Source organism: Manis pentadactyla, chromosome 2, assembly GCF_030020395.1.
Source record: "Manis pentadactyla isolate mManPen7 chromosome 2, mManPen7.hap1, whole genome shotgun sequence".
Classification (NCBI taxonomy): Eukaryota; Metazoa; Chordata; class Mammalia; order Pholidota; family Manidae; genus Manis; species Manis pentadactyla.
In genome coordinates, this window is record NC_080020.1 from 159,640,035 (window position 1) to 159,658,960 (window position 18,926).

At 37.6% G+C, this 18,926-nt stretch overlaps 1 long non-coding RNA gene across 3 annotated transcripts in view; it reads left to right on the forward strand.

Annotated features, from left to right (window-relative positions):
- LOC130682556 (uncharacterized) overlaps positions 1–18,926 on the forward strand; it is a 129,977-nt gene that overhangs the window by 54,361 nt on the left and 56,690 nt on the right. For 2 of the 3 annotated variants that reach the window (XR_008995773.1, XR_008995774.1), the window contains exons 3-4: positions 5,197–5,307; positions 6,140–6,308. This is a non-coding gene — a long non-coding RNA (uncharacterized LOC130682556). Of the gene's footprint in view, positions 1–5,196; positions 5,308–6,139; positions 7,181–18,926 lie in introns of all 3 variants that reach the window. The other variant, XR_008995772.1, reaches the window with a different exon arrangement.

Below are 18,926 nucleotides of genomic sequence, written 5' to 3' on the forward strand. Positions count from 1 at the left end.
GATTGATGAGTTCAGTTTCACTTGGCCCTCTTTCTGGTGTTTGTGGGATTTTGAGTTGAACCAGGTTCCTTTGACATTTCATATTTGTGGGTGACACCCTCTAGTACCCAGAAGTTATACCCTCTATTGCTGTTCATCCCCTGGAGCGATGGTGGCGGTCACAGGTGAGTGGCACTGGTGCCTGTCAGCAGGAAAGAGCTTTTTCCTGCCTCCTGGCTGCAGTGCCTGCCTCCAATGCCAGGGTCAATGGGCTGAGCATGCTGGGAGAAGTCTCTGTGCTTTGCACTTGTAGCTGCTATAGGTGGGGCCTCCCTCTAGCTGGCCTGGTAAAATGGTGGGGCAGCTGTTTCGCGAGCTGGTGCCAGTGGGAAGAAGGTGCAGCAGGCTGCATATCATGGTGGGGGGCCTGGAGCTGCAGAGCTAGCAAGGGGGATGGAGCGCCTGCAGCTCCTGAAAGTTCCCAACCTGTTGGACAGACTGTGCCCAGACAATTTTGTTCACCTATCCTTTCTCCTGAGCAGCTTGCTCTGTGTAATCCTTGCCCCTTTAGCAGCCCTCTAGCTGTTAGGAAGTCTCTCAGGCTGCCTACCTTTCTTTTATCCCAGAGCTGCCAGTTGTGGATATGCATTTCCACAAGCAGCTGAAATCTCAATCTCTCCAAGTACTCAAACCTCTTAGCTTTCCAACCCCACTAATACCAAGAGCATGATGTAATGCAGCTTTTTGTTCCCAGAGAAGGTCTCCAGGGTTGTGTGTTCAGGAGTCCTAGGCCTCCACCCCTTCCCCACTCCATTTCTCTTCCTCCTCTTGGTGAGCTTGGGTCGGGGAAGGACTTTGAGGACTACTCCTTTCCCCAGGTGTAGGCAGTCTGCTGCAGCCTTCTTTCCTGTTGCTTTTTCAGGATTAGATGTATTTGCTATATTTTCATATTATATGTGGTTTTGGGAGGAGGTTTCCGTCTCACCTCTCACACCACCATCCCATCTGGCTGCTTTTTAAAACTCTCTTGCCTGTGCCCTGTTTAAAGTGCCCATTGCAATCAGGTACATCCACTTGATTATTTCCTCTTAATAATCCATGTTGACATGGCAACTGAAGGCTGAAAAAGGTAATACCCCAAATTGGAATGGGGAAACCAAGGCCTCTGGAGATTAAGACTAGTGCTTCCAGCTATAGATGGGTCAGCCCCTTCTTGTGTCACAGCAATAGGCCTTTGCAAGTCATCCATGAACCCCTCAGGGCCAGGGAGGCTACTGCCCTTCAAGCCCATTTGGGTCATTTTTAATGAATAGTTGCAGCACCTGTAACTCAGCCCATTTTCTCTAAGGAGGTGAAGAAGGGATATTGTTAAATTCACCAAGTTTAGGAGGGATGAGCCTAGATGCCTTTTGGGACTGATCCCCAACTTATAGAAAAAACACTTTCATCAAACCCCCACTTCATGAAAGGTTAATTACTTACATTGAATCAATAGAAAATGCAGGATTCTTTGAGTTACTGAAGAAGAGATAAATCTCTATTGATACTGACTCAAAAAGACAACCCAAAAGAATTCTGCTCCCTGCAGGAGGAGACATTGGGTGTCAGCCATGCTGCCTCACTACACAGGGACACGGAGTTGTTCATGGAAAGGTATAAAGAAATAGTCAATGAAAAAATTTAATGTTAATACCTACTCTATCTACTTTATATTTCATGGGTGCTAGTCTACTTTCCTAGTAGTCTTATGAAGCAAACTGAAATTGACTACTATATTGATCATCTTTTCTCCCCTCATCACATTGCTCTATATGTTTGTATCACCATCTGACACCATTGAATAGCTCTTGTTGAATCAAAACTCAGAAGTAGAGACAAAATTATACTTTATTCATCTCCCAAATTCAGACACCTGAGGAAAACTTACAAAGTATACCAAAATTTGTACACTGACTGATTACATATTTTGTTTCAAATAGGAAAATAAAATTCCCTTCTGATTAGGTCATCCTTCCTTTCACCCTATCTGTGGAAAGAATATGCTATCTAGGAGACCCTAGTATGTATTTTGATTCACTAATTTTTTTCATATTACATTAACAAATGGCAATCTGGTTGTATACATTATTTTCTATATGTGTTAATCTGATCATACCCCAACCTCTACTGCAACCATCTTTCAGATTTCCTCTCAAATTCACTTATATTTTGAATAGTTTTAAGAGAATTTAGTAGTTTAATGAAGGTAAAAACTAAACTGACATGCTTTCTTGACTCTTAAGAGCTGCATTATTTGGATGTTGTAGGCTTCCTATTATTTGAATACCGAAGTACAACATCTGTGTTTCTTTCCAATGATGATTGTTTATATATGTGCAGATATTCCCAATTTGATCCTCAAATGGATGTTATGAAAGTAGCAGAGCAGATGTCAGTCTTATTTTCCAGACAAGCAAACCAAGACTTAGATGAACTTGAAAGATTTGCCTGAAGTCACTAAGTAGTGAAAAACCAGTCTTACAAGACCAGGGTTAGGCCATCAAAGTACCCCTGTGTATTAGTAGGGCTTTCGGTTTACAAGTTCTAAGGGGGGCTTTTTAGGCAGTAGACATGAATTTGACATTTAATATGAATGAACTGGAGAAGTGTCACAGGACTCTGATGAGTGAAATTACACGATTTTACATTTTGAAAGGATCATTCTGGCTGCTTTTGTGAGAATAGAATGCAGAGGGTGCAAAATGGGGACCTGTTAGCCGACCATTGCAATAACCTAGCTGAGTGATGAAGAGAGCTTGGACAAGGGAACTAAGCAGTAATGATGGTGAGAAGTGATCTGACTGAATATATTTTAAAGAAATAAAGATTCACTGATAATCATGGGTCATGAGATAAAAGAAGAGTAAAGCATGACACTATTTCATGTGTGAGATGCACAAAGTATATAGTTACAGTAAGTGAAATGGGGGATAATGCAGGTGGAAAACCTTTGGAAAGGCAGATTGGAATTTCAGGCTTAGACATGTGTTAGAAACATTTTTTGGCCTCTCAGTCAGGATGTTAAGTAGACAGCTGTCTATGTACAACCTAGAGTTCAGAGGAGAGGTGCATGTGGAAATATACATTTAAGAGTCATATTTGCTTTGCTCTTTTATCTCTGAAGAACTTCCTCTGCTCCTCAGTTCACAGAGGGACTGTGTACCTCTTCCACTTGAGGCAGCACAGACAGAGAGTACAATCATTTGGTCCCAATCCCAATTTCCTGAACAGAAAACCTGATCAGCCCAGTGTTCTTCAGGGTCTATACCCTGGCCTACTAGCTACAGGCAGGGAGTGATGCTGTGAGGCTGACACATGGTCTAGCCCTGCAGGAGTGGTGGGTGGTTCCTGGACAAGATCACCCTGTGGGTGACCACAACACACAACTGAGAACTTTTCAGGACAGGAAGCTTAATATATTTCTGAGTTATAAAAAACCTAAATGCAAGCAACTTTGATGGATAGAAGGAAATATCTGTTAAAGGACTATAACAAAGTACAGACTTGTATGTTAATCCTTGAATTACATTGTCAAGAAATGTAAGGAAAATAAATTGTAGACAAAATAATCCAATCAACCATCACTAATATTGGCACAGGCAAAATAGTATCCTAATAGGAGATACTTTGTTATATTCAAATTTGATAACCAAATTAATATTAAAATTTGATCTGGTGATAATATTGAGACACATTAATGTTCGCTATGTTCCAATTTGATAGCTAAGTAATGAGTCTCAATATTGTCACCAGACCATTAAATTCTCACTAAATTTTACTTAAAATTAACTTCCAGTATACTTATTAAAATAAATTTTAAAATTTCTTTCTTATTTTGTTATGCCCTACACCCCCCCTTTCTTGATTTTAGTCATGATTCGTGGAAAAGATGCACCTAATATTTATAAAAAATAAAATGATAAATCATTATGTGTACAGAATTAATTATTAAAATTCCTTATTTCCTTCTATTAAAGGACTGAATATTTATTCCATGTTAATGATGACCAAGGCTTATTTTTAATGTGAACCCAACAACTATTTTGTGGATCAAACCCTCAGTGGTTTGGAAAATTATGTACCATAATTAATGAATAAAATCACCTGATGGTGTTGGTAATCATCAGAGATCTAGTTGGTTAATAATAAGATATGTGTTAAAGTTGCTATAAAAAATGAGAGTGCACTTTATTAGGACAGTGTGTCAATAATACCTCCAGTCCCCTTCTGAAAGTGGATAGACAGATTTCTGTACAACATCTCTTTTACCATTTGGCCCCAACCATGTACCTGTTCTACAAGTGCACATTCCTTTGTCTCATCCAGATCTCTGAGTCTGAGGTGAGAACTAATAGGAAATATGTATTTTTAATAGGCTTCCCAAGGGAACTGTTTTGTACATTCTAGTTCAAAAATCATTTGCTGAGAGTCGACATATAGAATTTATTTACAAATTCAGTATAAGCCACAAAACAAAAAAAACAAAACAAAGGTGCCAAATGGTAAATGAGATGACAGGTTGCATTTCACAACCTTAAAAATGTTAGTGTGGAAAGAAGTGCAGGCATTACAATTGGAATGGGCAAAAAGCCAAGCTCATTAAAATTCTCCTGGCGCCCTGCCCAATTTCCCATGACTTGGTCATATTTTAAGCAATTCATCAATCAAGAATAAATATTTAGTGAGAGTGTGCAGCATGCTCAAGGTGTGGTGTGGTTTCTTCTGGTCCCTGGACATATGGGCATATGTTGTATTTGCATGATTGATTGTGCATAGATATCTCAGTATTTCACCATCCTTTGGCAGGACGTGACCATCGTTACACCCAAATTGTCCTCAACAGGCTACTTATGAAGGAAAGAAAATATCCAAACTAAATAAATGAGTCAGGTTTAGATATTAGGCAAATCCAATAGGCCCACTTTGAATATAGCTGAGGCTTCAAATGAGTTCTGTGATGAACACTGAGAGCCTGGGCTTTGAGAGCATTCTATGAATATTTTTGTCACATTGACAGAAAACATCTACTTGAAACTATATTTATTTATTTTTTTAATTACTCCATGGGCCAGTTGAAGTTTAAAAAGCAAAACATTTGCAATCCAATGATCTGGCTTCAAGTTTGAGTGGTTCTAACCTGTCATCTTTAAAATGTAGACAATTCTGGGTTCCTTACAGGACTGCTGGGACAATGAGATGCTAATGTGTTATTGGATCAAATAGTGAAAGCATCTTGATGCTGTAAAAGCTGTACAAATATTATTTCAAATAATCGACTACTTATTTCAGGTAAGCCCATGACAAGACTTAAATATTAAAGCTTGTCGCTTGCCCTGGGGTTTTGATCACATGCCCTGTGCAAACCATGGGAAGTCAGAAAATTGGCAGGACTTTTGGCTCAACGTGTAGGAATTTTCTGATGAGAACCATAGGGCTGAGATCCAATTAGAGTAGAAAACATCGAGCAAACAACAGGCGAGTGTGATGCTAGGAATTTATTGTGGAGTTTCACACCTTTGACGGCAGTGTGTCCATGACCATTCATTACAGTGATTTCATCCATCCTTGGGGTATTCTCTTGGTTTCTCTACATTTATCTATAATTCACTACCAGTTACCACCCTGAGTGATTTACCAGCAGTCATTTATTTAATCTTCACAGCACCAATCTGAGAAACACTAGAACCGGCCCCATTTTCATTAATGTGGAAAGTGAACTCCAGTAACAAGGAGTTGCTTGTCGATGGTTTCACAGAAAGGAAAAGATGAAACTTGAGTTTAAAATAAGACCATCTTTGCTCTAGAACTCATACCGCGAAGTACCTCATAATAATTCCTCCTAGGGTTTTTAATTATTTTGAATGACATATTAAAAGACATGTTAATTATGCTCTTTGTTTACATTTTCACAAATGTCAAGTACTTTAAAAATTTTTATATTGAAGTATTTTCAACAATTTAAATCAGATTCCTTATCTATTGGGTTCTTAGCTCTAGAATTGGTTCTCAGAAATAACTCATTCTACCCTTAGGGTAGGATAAATGGATAATGTATTTTGCATTTAATAATACTGACTTTTTAACATTTAAGAAATTTTAGTATGTCTGCATCTACTTCCAGGGCCAAAGACTCCAGAGGCTACCCTTCCCTCTGAGCCTTATACTTGTCCCCCAAAATAGTATACAGGAGAGAAAATGTGGCAAGAAATCTGTTTCTCTGGAAAGTCGAGAGAAATGAGTGATCCAAGATGAGAAAAGGGACAGGCAGCGAAAGACAAGGAAGCAACTGGGTGAGTCCTGCTTGTCACAACATATAAACTCTGGTGTAAGTAGGCTAGAGGTAGTCCTGGCCTCCTAGCACTGGGAGTGCATGCCCAGCCTGCAGGGTCTCAGCCACTTCCTCACAGCCTTTCAGTGGGATGAACCAATACAATCCAGTGTGCCGTGAAAGAAATGATGCAATCCTTCAAACAAACCAATATATTCTAAATATATTCTAAATATTCTTCCTACAGTTGGATGTTGACCTGAGTCCTGGTTCTGTCATTTAAATATTGAATTTTCTTAAAAAAGCTATTTAAAGTGTTTATACCTAAGTGTCCTCATGAATGAAATAGGGGCTCATAATAATGCCTACATCATTAGGCTATTGAGAAGAGCAATTGAGTTAATACCTGAAAAATGCATAAACGAACCAAAAGATGCTTGGCCCATAGTAAGTACTCAGTAATTTCTCTCTACTATTTTTATTACCTATTTTTGTCTGTTCTAGAATGATGAACCTGGCACAATGCTTGGCACACAGATGATGCTCAGTAAAGATCATTGAATTAAACAATATAGTTGAACTTTCCCCTGTGAAATTACTTAACTGTTTCATAAAAATATTACATTACCTCTGCCATAAGAAATTTGTGTGGTTAAAAAGAATTTGCATATAATCCTATCCTTGTTGGGAACTGCTAGAAATGTTTTCTTTGTTAAACTCAAAGCTTAAACTGACTGTTACATGTTTTCAGAAAAATAGCATATCTGATGGTCTCCAAGATATATGAATGTTTAGATGGCCAGTAAAAGAGCTCTGATACGGAAAGATTTCACTCTGGACTGCTTTCCTCTAAAAGAATTCTGAGCTACTTTCTGGAAAAATTATGACTAACAGGTACCTGGTGAGGACACGATTTGTTGTCAGTATTAGGACTGTCATTCAAAGTAGGTCTTGTAGATTTTAAAGCACTCAATCAAGCTCAAGAAAAACCTTGTGTTTAATTATATTCTCTCTCTCTTTTTTTCCCTTCTCTCACAAATTGCATCCTCCTATATTACTATACTAGAAGGACACAGATGAAATCACTAAGAACTAAGAGTCTAAGCAAACTTGATGTCATAATATCCACTCCAATTTTCCAGAAGTTCAGGCATAAAGGGACACATTTGGAGTGGTCTGTACCTCATGCTCTAAACCTTGAGAAAGGCACCCAGCACCTCTCTTTGTTATGTAAATATCCTCCCCCTCTACCTGGAAGAGACAGCTTAAGTTTACTTAAATCTGCCAGCCCTCCTCTAAGTGATAAGGCACAGCACAAGGCTTGCATATGCTCCGTACATATACTCCGTACCGTTCAGCAGGGCTGCAAACACTGACGGGCTCCTCCGCCCCCTCCTGCCCCTCTGTTGCCAGCAGAGCCGCCGCCAGTGTCTGTTGCTGTTTCACACGTCTTCCTTAAGATCCATCTTGTTCCAGAAAAGCTTTATATTTCACGAAAGGAGCCCGGTCTGGCAGCCAGGGACAGGAAAGTGGAAGGAGAAAATAATAGTGTTCTAGCTTATTAGAAATACACTAATGAGAACAGAGGTGCAGCAGTGGTGGTAGGAAGCGTTCTCTAGCCCAGGAGGGAGCTGCGCAGCTTCCTCTGCTATTAAATTTCCAGTCTTTGTTCTAAGGCAAGACCTCGTCTATTAAGTTAGGATATTAGATTAGGTGACTCCTTAAGTCTTTTCCCATTCAAAAATAACACCAATTTAGAAATTAACTCAAACATTGGCGTTTTCAGTGAGAAAAGTAGTTTGATATGTCCAGAGTCCTACTCAAAATTTAGTGGCTAGGCCAGCATATGAAAAATTTCATCAAATAACTTCATTTTACAAAGAGTAAAACTAAAATCCAAAGAGGTTAAGTAGGATAGACTCAGAATTGGAATTCACATTATCGAATTTCCAACCTAGTGTTCTTTCCATAAAACCTCATCACAATTTCCAATGGAATATTTCCAGGCATTATCCAATAGCTTGCGGAAGGTATAATATAAGATTAAAAAAAGAAAAGACCTTTTTCAGAAGTCACTGAAATCAGCTTTATTGACTTTCTGTTTGTGCAACTCGTGCTGTATTCAGGTCTTAAATTCCCAATGGGCTTTTGGATGGCTGGTTTATTTCACTTTATATAGGGATTCTTAGATGAGAGAGGATAGAGAGATATCCAGTCCCACAGAATACAAGTATAATACATGCCTCTTAAGGTAAAGTCTGGATAAATTTTACCTCTAGATAATACTTTAAGTAAAGGTAGCAACTAAGGATTATATTTGGAAATAGATTTCCTGTCCTTTTGCCTCCCAAAATTTAAGAACCTAGTTAAGATATATACTCTACATGATTTTATTCCACAATATGTTCACTTCAACAATTTTAGCAGTCAGAAATTTTTCTCCAGTTTCCCTAAATTTCCTCAAATTTAGAAAATCTAAAATGAAACTTTCCTTCCAAACTCCTATCCTGGGCAAGGAACTAAACAAAAATCTCTAATATGAATGGAAACACTGGAGATAATCATGGTTTCCCATGGTAGTCAAGATATCCCTTTCCAAGTTTTTCTATGTATAGATCATTATTAGGTCTAGAAAGGAAGCTAGTCTTTAAGAAGTGTACCCAATTTAGAGGTATAGATCATTACTAGGTAGGGCCTTTTATCCTTAGCTGTGCATATATGAAGAATGGATATGGGATACGTAATTGAAATAGAACCGGTCAAGAATACGGAGACAATACCAAATAAATGAAGACAGTGTCAAATAAGGGGTAATACTCAAACCTATTTTTATTCTTCCAGCAGGGGGCAAACTATTCCCTGCTGTCAGTTTTGACTAAGTTATGACACTGTAACAAACACCACCAAGATCTCAGTGACTCACAACAAAATTGTGTTTCTATCTGAAATTGTATGTTTATCATCCTTTGGCTCTGACTCTGTTTCATGTTGTTTTCTCCACTATCCAGGCTTACTGAGGGTCTCTATCTAGAACATTATCAGTCTCATGTAGAAAATGTAAGTCAGAGGCAATACAGAATTTGTGGGAAATGAGTATGGGCATTTTCTCTTAAATCTCCCTAGCAAATGACTGGCCATAGTCAAATATGTGTTGATGTTTGACACCAAAAGACCTGGGGTTATATTGCAAAGAGGGCCACTAAAAGAGGGTGTTTAAGAAGGGGCAATGAGTATGTATGATGAACCATAATGCAGCTTACTACATTGGCCTCTATGTCAGAAAAGGGATGACTTGCAGTTGAAAATGTCATGCAGCCTCATATCACTTCCCCACAAAAATAACTATTAAAATACCACCATTTCTTCAAAAAAAAAATCAAGACTGACTGCAAACTAAATGAGAGACTCTTGATGAATGCAGCAGGGGAGACTAGACAGACAACCAAATAACAGTTGGTATGTAGTGTGATCATATATCTCACTTTGCCAGAGATAATCTCCTTTTACTTTTTTAAAAAGGATCCTGAGGTTGTATATAACATTTTTATAATGAAATGTTAAAGCAGTGGTGGCCAAATATGTGGGTACTCCTAGGAGTATGTAATGCCTCTCTCTACATGTTTATGTCTCAGAAATATTAGGTCCTGAAAAGCATGAGGAATTTGGTTGCCACCGGCTTTCCCTGGGGTGATGTCTGTGACAGTCTGGAAAGGCTCTTCGCCCTCCCCAACCCCCACAGATTCTCTAGTATCTTTCTGCTTTTGGGTAGAAACACCTCAGCAGAACTGAACTGTCACTATTAAAACAAGCAGAAGCAGGGGAGAAGTGGTCTAAAATGATCCTGTAAGTCTGAGTGAGGACAGGGAGAATCTGTGGAAACTGTCATTTTGTATGTCTTCTCTCAGTGTGAGTACAGCAGAGCCAGCTGGTGGGATGGCAAGACAGCAGAAAATGAGACCTGTTCACAAAAGATGAGTAAAGTGGCACAACAACTTGTTGATAGTAATTCAAATTATAAACAATGTACATGCCATTTATTCCAGGGGCTTTTCTTCTAGAAACTCACGCTAAGGAAATAATCATAGCTACAAGCAAAGAAGAATTGAGGCAATTGCCTTCTATACTATTTTTAGAACACTACAATACACTAAGTACAGTGCTAAGCACTTTGCACGCATTTTTTATTTAATAATGGCAACAATGGTAAGAACTCTGGATGATCATCCTCTTTTCCCAAGAAACAAACTGTGGTCTTAAGGTTTTTTAAGTAACTTACCCCATAAGCAGAAATGGAAAAGTAAACATTTCAATACAGATGTCAGTCTAGATATGTCAGAACAGCTTCCCTATGCTGTTCTCAAAAAATTTGAAATGACCTAAATAAAATTACCCAAATCTCAAAAAATTTGAAATTACCTAAGTTAACCATCTGTTATCTACATTATAGTTCAAATATTCAAAAACAAGACAATTGCAGTTATTGAAAATAATATTTTAGATGAAAGAGGACATTGGGCAGAGAGGGTAGCTCCAGGAATACATCCATCCACATGAACATTGAAAAATCTAGCAAAAACTATTCTAATTAACTGTGTCAGAACTTGGATGGCAGCCAAAGGCTTACAGCAATCAAGTCAATGCTGATTCAAGAAAAGGGTAACTTAGAAACAGTAGAAACGCTTGGTGTTTTTGCTTCCATTCGCCCCACTCCCTCCTTGGCTTGCCAGCAGTCTTGAAGATGGCAGACTATTTCCCAGCATGGGACCCTTGTCCCTAGTTCCACAGCGAACAGAATAAACCTTATTCTCAAAAAATACTGTGTTTACTTGTTTTAACATGACTGGGGGCCACCTGAAGACTAGTGCAAGGTGCGTGACTTTGGTTTGCCTACTACAGAATTCCCATAGTGTGGAAAAGTAGTAGTCCTTCCAAAAAAAGTATTGTAAGGCAAGTGAGTAACTTGCTGTGGCCTTTGGCCTAAGATTATAGCAAACAACAAAATATCTAAATATTTTATTTAGAAAGGGAAAGAGAGTTTTTTTCTTTTTTTGAAGTTAAGGAAGTGCCCATGTGTACTTGAGAATTTAAAAGTAGGTGCATTCCAGGATACAAGTCTGTGAAAGACACGAGTATATCTGTAAGCTTTCATGTTTCACTGATTTGAAGTGAAAAATGTGAATGCAGACTTTATAAATATATTATGGGAAAATAACTAAATAAATAGCTACAATACAAAGCAAAACAAACCCTGAAGAGGGGGTATCTGATTTACAGAGTTTTCACATTTTATCACCCAAATATCCATTTTTTACCAAAAAGTGCGCAATGCTTGAAAAGAAATAAAGTATAGCCCATTCACAGAGAAATTACCAGAAACTATCTCTGAGGGAGCATAGGCAAAATTTTGAATAAACTATCTTAAATATGTTCAAAGAACTTAGCACAATAAATGAGCTTTATCTAATAAACATATAGCAATTAGTATATTCAGCCTTAAAAAGGAAGGAAGTTCTAACATATGCTACAACATGGCTTCACATAGAGGACATTACCCTAAGTGAAATAATCCAGTCACAAAAAGACAATCCCTGTATGATTCCACTTAAATGAGGTACTTAACGTCTTCAACATCATAGAGAAAGAAAGTAGAATGGTGGTCTCCAGGGGCTGTAGGAAAGAGAAGGAAGAGAGAAAGGGGCAGAAAGAATATTTGGAGGAATAACGGCTGGATACTACCCATATTTGATCAAAGACATGAATCTACACATCAAAAAATCTCAATAAATTCCAACAAGGATAAACAAAAAAAGATCAACGCAAAGACACATTAAAATCAGATTGTCAAAACCAAAGATAAAAAGAGAATTCTGCAAGCAGCAAGAGAAGTGACTCACACACAAGGGGTCCTCCATAAGATGATCAGCCAATTTCACAGAGGCCAGAAGGAAGTGGGACAGCAGTTTTAATGTTGAAAGAAAAAACTGCCAACCAAAATTTCTGTATCCGGAAAAATTCTCCTTCATGAGATGAAGAGGATATTAAGATTTTCCCAGATATATAAGAATGAAGTTGGATTCCTACCTTACAATGAAGAAACCATGGGGTAAATCTTCATGTCCTTGAACTTGGCAGTGGATTTTTATGTTACATGACACCAAAAGCATGAGCAACAAAAGAAAAAAATAGAAAACTGGACTTCCTCTAATAAAAAAATTTAATGTATCAAAGGATATTATCAAGGGCATTAAAAGATAACCTACAGAGTGGGAGGAAATATTTGCAAATCATATATTTAATGAGGGTCTAATATCTGGAATACATGAATATCTCTAGTAACAACAAAAGCAACTCAAAAAATAGGCAAAGGACTTATATAGAAATTTCTCTAAAAAAGATATATCAATAGCCAATAGCACATGAAAAATGTTCAGTATTAGTAGTCAAATCAAATCATAATGAGATTCACACATGCTAGATGACTATCATTTTTTTAAATTGAAAATAAATGTTCACCAGGATACAGAGAGATTAAAACCTTTGTAGATTGCTACTGGGTATGTAAAATAATGCAGCCACTAACAAAAAAGTTGGGTAATTCCTCAAAAAGTTAAATATATAATTACTATATGACCCAGCAGTTCTAGATATATATATACCTAAAATTTAAAATAGGAATTCGGGCAATTAATTGCACATAAATGTTCATAGCAGTATTATTCATGATGGCTAAATGGTGTAAATAACCCAAATTTCCATCATCTGTTGAATAGAAAAACAAAATGTGGTAAATGCATACCATGGAATAATTTCAGCCATTAAGAAGAAAAAGATAAAGTAATGATATGTGTTAATACATGGATGTACCTCAAAAGCATTGTGCTAAGTGAAAGAGAAAGAAGACAGACACAAAACGTCACAAATTGTATATAATTGCATTTATATGAAATATTAAGAATATTCAGAAATATTGAGACAGAAAACCAGCTAGTGTTTTCCAGGACTGAAGGGGTGAGGGAACAGGAAATGACTGCTTCATTGATCTGAGAGTTTCCTTTTGAGGTGATGAAAGAGTTTTGGAACTAGATGGAGGTGGTGATTGCACCATGTGAATGTACCAAGTGCCATGGAAATGTACATTTTTAAATGATTGATTTTATGTTACTTGTATCCCACTTCAATTTTAAAAACACAATGTTTTAAATATTTTATGACATGAAAATTGTTGGGCATGCATGTTACTAACAGAATATGTATTGTGTTGTTGTGTGGGTGTGAATGTGTGCATTTGTTTATCTGCCTCACATAGATTTACACCTTCAAAGGGCAGTTTTTTGAGAATTCTATTTTGTTCACAATTGTATTGCCAGGACTGAACCTAGCATTAGGATGCACTCAAAAAACATTTGTTGAATGAATGAATAAATCTATGAGCAGATGAAGGATCCAGAGATAGATTACTAAAGATAAATGCCAAAATGTTACCTCTTGCTATCACTCAGGGAATTATGGATGATTTTTGTATTCTTCAATTTGCATATTTACACTTCTCTGAAAATGTAGCTGTTTAAATAAGTCTGTGTCATTTTGTAATGAAAACTAATGACAAAAAAAGTATTTTAAAAGGAATGGAATGGTTTTTAAATTAAAGATACCTGCAGAATTGCTCCCTTGCCTATTCCAGTTAAAAAAAAATTTTTTTAATCTAGGTAGATATTTTATCAGAGCATGAACCAAGCCTGCCACTAAATCCTTGGGAAAAGACATTGAAAATAATTGTCTTAGGACACTAGTAAAAATGTCTTAGTGCTCCAGATATTAAGCAGGCATTTTTCTTTTTGGGAGAATGGGAAAACAATGATGAATAGCAAACATTTTCTAGTAAAGAGATCTCTGATATAAAAACAAGAAGAATTTGATGACTATTTCATTATTGGAGATGCACATTGCTGAAAATATTCAACAGGAAAGGCAAGGTTAATGGAAATTAACATATAGTTTTTCAGAGCCCCAAGCAGGCAGATTAATGGTCTACTTAATAAAGTGCAAGTCTCTCAGAGGTGGCTGTTTAATGAACAATTAGAGCACCCCAGATGTTAGAGGAAGAGTTGAAGACAGCATTGTATTTTGGAACTCATAATGAGTCTGGATATAATGAAATCTACTTCGATAATGAGATGGCAATAGCCCTGAAACATGGATCTCTGAAGCAGTGATGAGTTAACCTTTAAAAATCATTGTGAGATCTAGTTAAGAGAAAGAGGTGAAAGCTCAGATTATTTAATCTCATTAGTTGGAAACTTCCACAGCACTCACTAAAAATCAGGCTCATTATAATAGAATGATAGTGGAGGCCTCCACTATATAGGAATAAACATTGTTTTCACCGGGATATTGTTTGAGACTAAATCAGGGAATTTAAATTAGGGAGGCAAAAGCCTTAAACATTTATAGTTACTGAGAGAAAAAAAAAACAGAATAAAGCAGGCATCTGCACTGGTTTCATTTTATCAGAATTGACTTTTCAACTTTAGCTGGAGGCTGTCATATTTCTCTAGAGAATTCATTAATGATGCATTTGGAATTTCAATAAAAATCCAAAGTGAGAAAATAACAGGAGCTCCCTGTCCACGAAGGAAATCAGAATCTGTGTGTTTAATATGACATCATCTTGCCACATCTGCACTGAAATAACCAAATGCAACAGGAAAATCCAACATACTGTCTAGAGTTTTTAATTGCAAGCAATAGTAAAACCTGGAATTTTCTGAAAGGATAAGTCACACACAGAGTCACCAAGCATCCTTGAGATCATATTTGGGAAATAGCTGGACTCAAGGGCAACTGTACACTGAGATCTGTTCCCTGCCACTGTCACTCCACTGATACTGATGCAGAGGATTCAAGATGCCACTGTGTACGCTGTTGCATCTGGAAAACTGTTACTGTTGACCCACCACCGTCACCAAAACTGAGTCTGCGGTGCTCTCCCTTCCATGTGTTACAGACTCCATTACAAAGTCAGCGTGTGTGTCTAAATTTTAAGGCTTAAATCCTTTGCCTGTCAGCTTGCTGAAAGGGAGGCTGGTTTCTCAGTTTCTGTAGGGGGCAGAGGGTTCTGTTTGCTATGAAGACTTAAACACAGAGGATGTCCCAATGATAGACTGGTAGCAGTGATTAACATTAACCACAGTGTAAATCTTTGGTTGCTCATATATCAATATATATGTTTCTTATACTTCATATATCAATATATATCAATACATATGTTTCTTATACTTCAAAACTTTGGTCTTGCCTATTCTAAAGCAACTACCCTGTATTGCAAGCAAAACATCTCATCTTGTTCCCAAGAGGGGATATTCAAAGTCGTGTTTTGTACTATGTCATCATAATCTGTGGGTATCGGTGTTCCCTTACCATCTGTATATAGGCGAAGTATTAAGTCATAAAGGTAGCCAGACCCCTTATTCTCAACTGTGGGTAAAATGAGAGAAAATAAAAGACATATTCTGCTTTCCAACACACACACATGAACACAAATACATGTACACGCACACACACACACATGGGAAGGAAAAAAACACATGCATAGCACATTAGTTCTGCAACTTAATTCTGTGACTAGTCATAAGAGATGGATTTATGATTTTCTGTCTGTTGTAACAACTGAAGGTTACTTTTATCCTCACCCAGCACCTCAACTGCTCAGCAATCTGTCCACAGTGGGATGTCCCAAGCCTTCAGTCCTAACAGATCTGAACCCTCCGTGGTTCTCCCAGTATAGGGTTGCAGCAGTCCTACACTACTTGTTATTCTTGAACCTAGTAGTAAAACCATGTACCCTAGGGATCCATGGTGTCACCTATACTCCACAACATAGCAGCATAGCAGCCACCAATTACCTCTTGATATTTAAGATCTTTTACCTGGATAACATCATAACACTTTTTTAGGGAGGGGGCGGAGCAGAATACTCATCAATTAACATTAAAAGAACTAAGTGGCCTGATAACAATCTTATTCAGCTTCCAATTTAGTGGAAATACTGTTGTGTCCTTACCACAAATATTTCTCCAGTTAGCACTAAAATCTCTAAACAAGAGTTCAGAATGTAAACAAATATTTTGCCAATAGATCTTGAGGGCTTATCGTGAAGAAATCAGCATTCCCCAGAAAGTCTTTTCTAAATCCAGTAGATATCAGGGTAGTAAAAATATTTTGTTGTTCCTTTTATGTCAGATGGAAAAGAATATATAGATGCCCCAAAAGTACCCACATAACTTCTAATATCAGAGAAACAAAGTCCTAGTTGACAGTATAGGTGATCAAATCAGACAGTCCTAGATTACTTTTACTCAAGCCAGTTATTGACATGGGCTCTTGGGCAAGTCACTTAATATCTCTCGAGCCTCAGTTTTCCCATCTGTAAAACAGAGTTAACAGCAACTACACGAGGATGTTAACTTTATTTTTTCTTGTAATAAGATAATAAAGTGCTTACATAGCACATTGCCTGCTAATGTGACTGCTTGATTCACTGAAGCAGGAGTCATAGTTAAAGTACTCTGGAACCAGTACGCCATAGTCACCTGTCAGCTACAGCAGATTCGGGCTTTGATGCAAGAGCAGGGTCTTGGGGCCCAGACATCAGCCCTTACAATGGCAGATATTGAGGAGGTTCAGAGATCCATGATGATCAGGGTCCATGTGGGGAGCTGTGTTTTCCCAGACCGTATAGGAGTATTTCTGTAGTATAACACCTGGAGCTGGTATGTGATAGCTGATCAACAGCTCATGAAACAGTAGAAACCCGTGGTAGTGATGAGAATGGTGAGCGAGATGACGGCAGCTGTGATGAAACAGCTCCTTAGTAAGGATAAGCAGAAAGAGAGAAATTATCCAGCGCACGCAAAGGCTACTAAAATGAGAACAAAAAAACACCCCATCCATAATGGGAGTAGGGTTAAAAAAAGGAAAATCATAAATTGAATGCAAATGATGTTCTTGAGATTTCAAAACACTACAGTTGTTCAATAGCTTTTAACGGAATAAAAATGTGACTCATTATTCTTGGAAATAGGAACACTCCATAATGTTTGGGTTTTTCCTAATGAAACAATTAATTTTTAAGGGAAATTTAATTTTGCCTGTCAGTGTTTTCTTCCAGCCAAATGAAAAACTCTTATCGTGAGTTAATTATATTTCATTTTCTAAGATCAGTGAGAAAAGAAAACAGGAGAATAGTCAGCTTCTAAGCCATATGTTTTGTCACACAGAAGAAAATAATACAGTTGACTTTGTTTTAGTTTTCATATATTTATATTTTAAAACAATAGCTCTAATTAAAGATCTGTTCTCTTTTTGAGAAACTATATTAATTTCAAGTCACATTGATTGAGCATCTACTACCTATTTGGCAGACAGCAGGGTACTGTGACTGGTAGGGCATGGTGTCTGTGAAGGAAGGCAACATTTAAGCTCAGTTCTCTCCTGCATGACAGATAAGTCCCCTGGCTATCTCTCTGAGCTCCTGTCTATTCCTCCCTGTTAACTGCTCCAGAAAGACAGGCTTATTTTGCAGTCCCTGGAGGAGGTCCAGCATCCATCTGCCTCAGGATCTTTGTAGTTACTCTGTCCTCTCTCTATAGTACTCTTGGCATGACTGTCTTCTTAACATTTACCTTAAAAGCCACCCTCTCAGAGAGGCCTCCTGTGATATTCTTAAAGTAGCAACAATCTCCCACCTGTCCCTCCCTTACTCATTTGTTTTATTATTTTAGAGATAGTTACCATTACCCAAAATATTTATGCATTTATGTACTTATGATCTACCCTCTAAATATAAACTCAACTAGACCAAGATCTCGGTGTGCTCACCGTGATGTCCTTAGGAATATGAACAGTTCTTGGCACATAGAGAGGATTCAATCATTATTTAAAGCAAAACTGAATCACTTGATTTCCAACTACATAGGTTCTGGAATTGCTCGAATTTTACAGTACCCTTGAAAATGGCTGTCATTCTATAGATCATGCACTTGGGGAAGTAAACATGCAGCTACCCTTGGGAATGGTTTGTGAGTTCTTTGGCTATATTATTATATCACAGTAGTAGATGGGGTGGAGTTTTGTATTAAAACAATATAATTTAAGCCTGAATTATGTGTCTTCAAATCTTCAACATTTTAGAGACCTGTTCCTAAGTCCTTGAACTAATTGGCACTCATCTATTAAATGTGGTGCCACTTCATCCAGTCCCATACTGTGAGGTTGTGCTAATTACGGTCTATCTAATTTTTAAACCCAATGTTCAAAGCAGAAACAAGAATTTTTCCTCTGGCTCCTTGTGCAGAGATCAAATAGCTCTAGGACTAAAAGAACAATAGGTCAAATGTGAAACCACACATCTGAAGTTAGAGGAAAAGGGAAGGAAAGGAGATAGCCAGATAAGAACTTTTAAGGGAAGAGATGTTCATATTGGAGAAAGATAAAAGAAACAAAAGGAGGAAAAAGGCTCCTGCTCTATAAAGTTTTCCAGAGCTCACAAAAATACGAAAAATCCACCCATGTAAATATTTAGCTAGCATATCATGATCATCTAATTGCTGACAGATAATTTGCAAAGATTGTGCACACAATA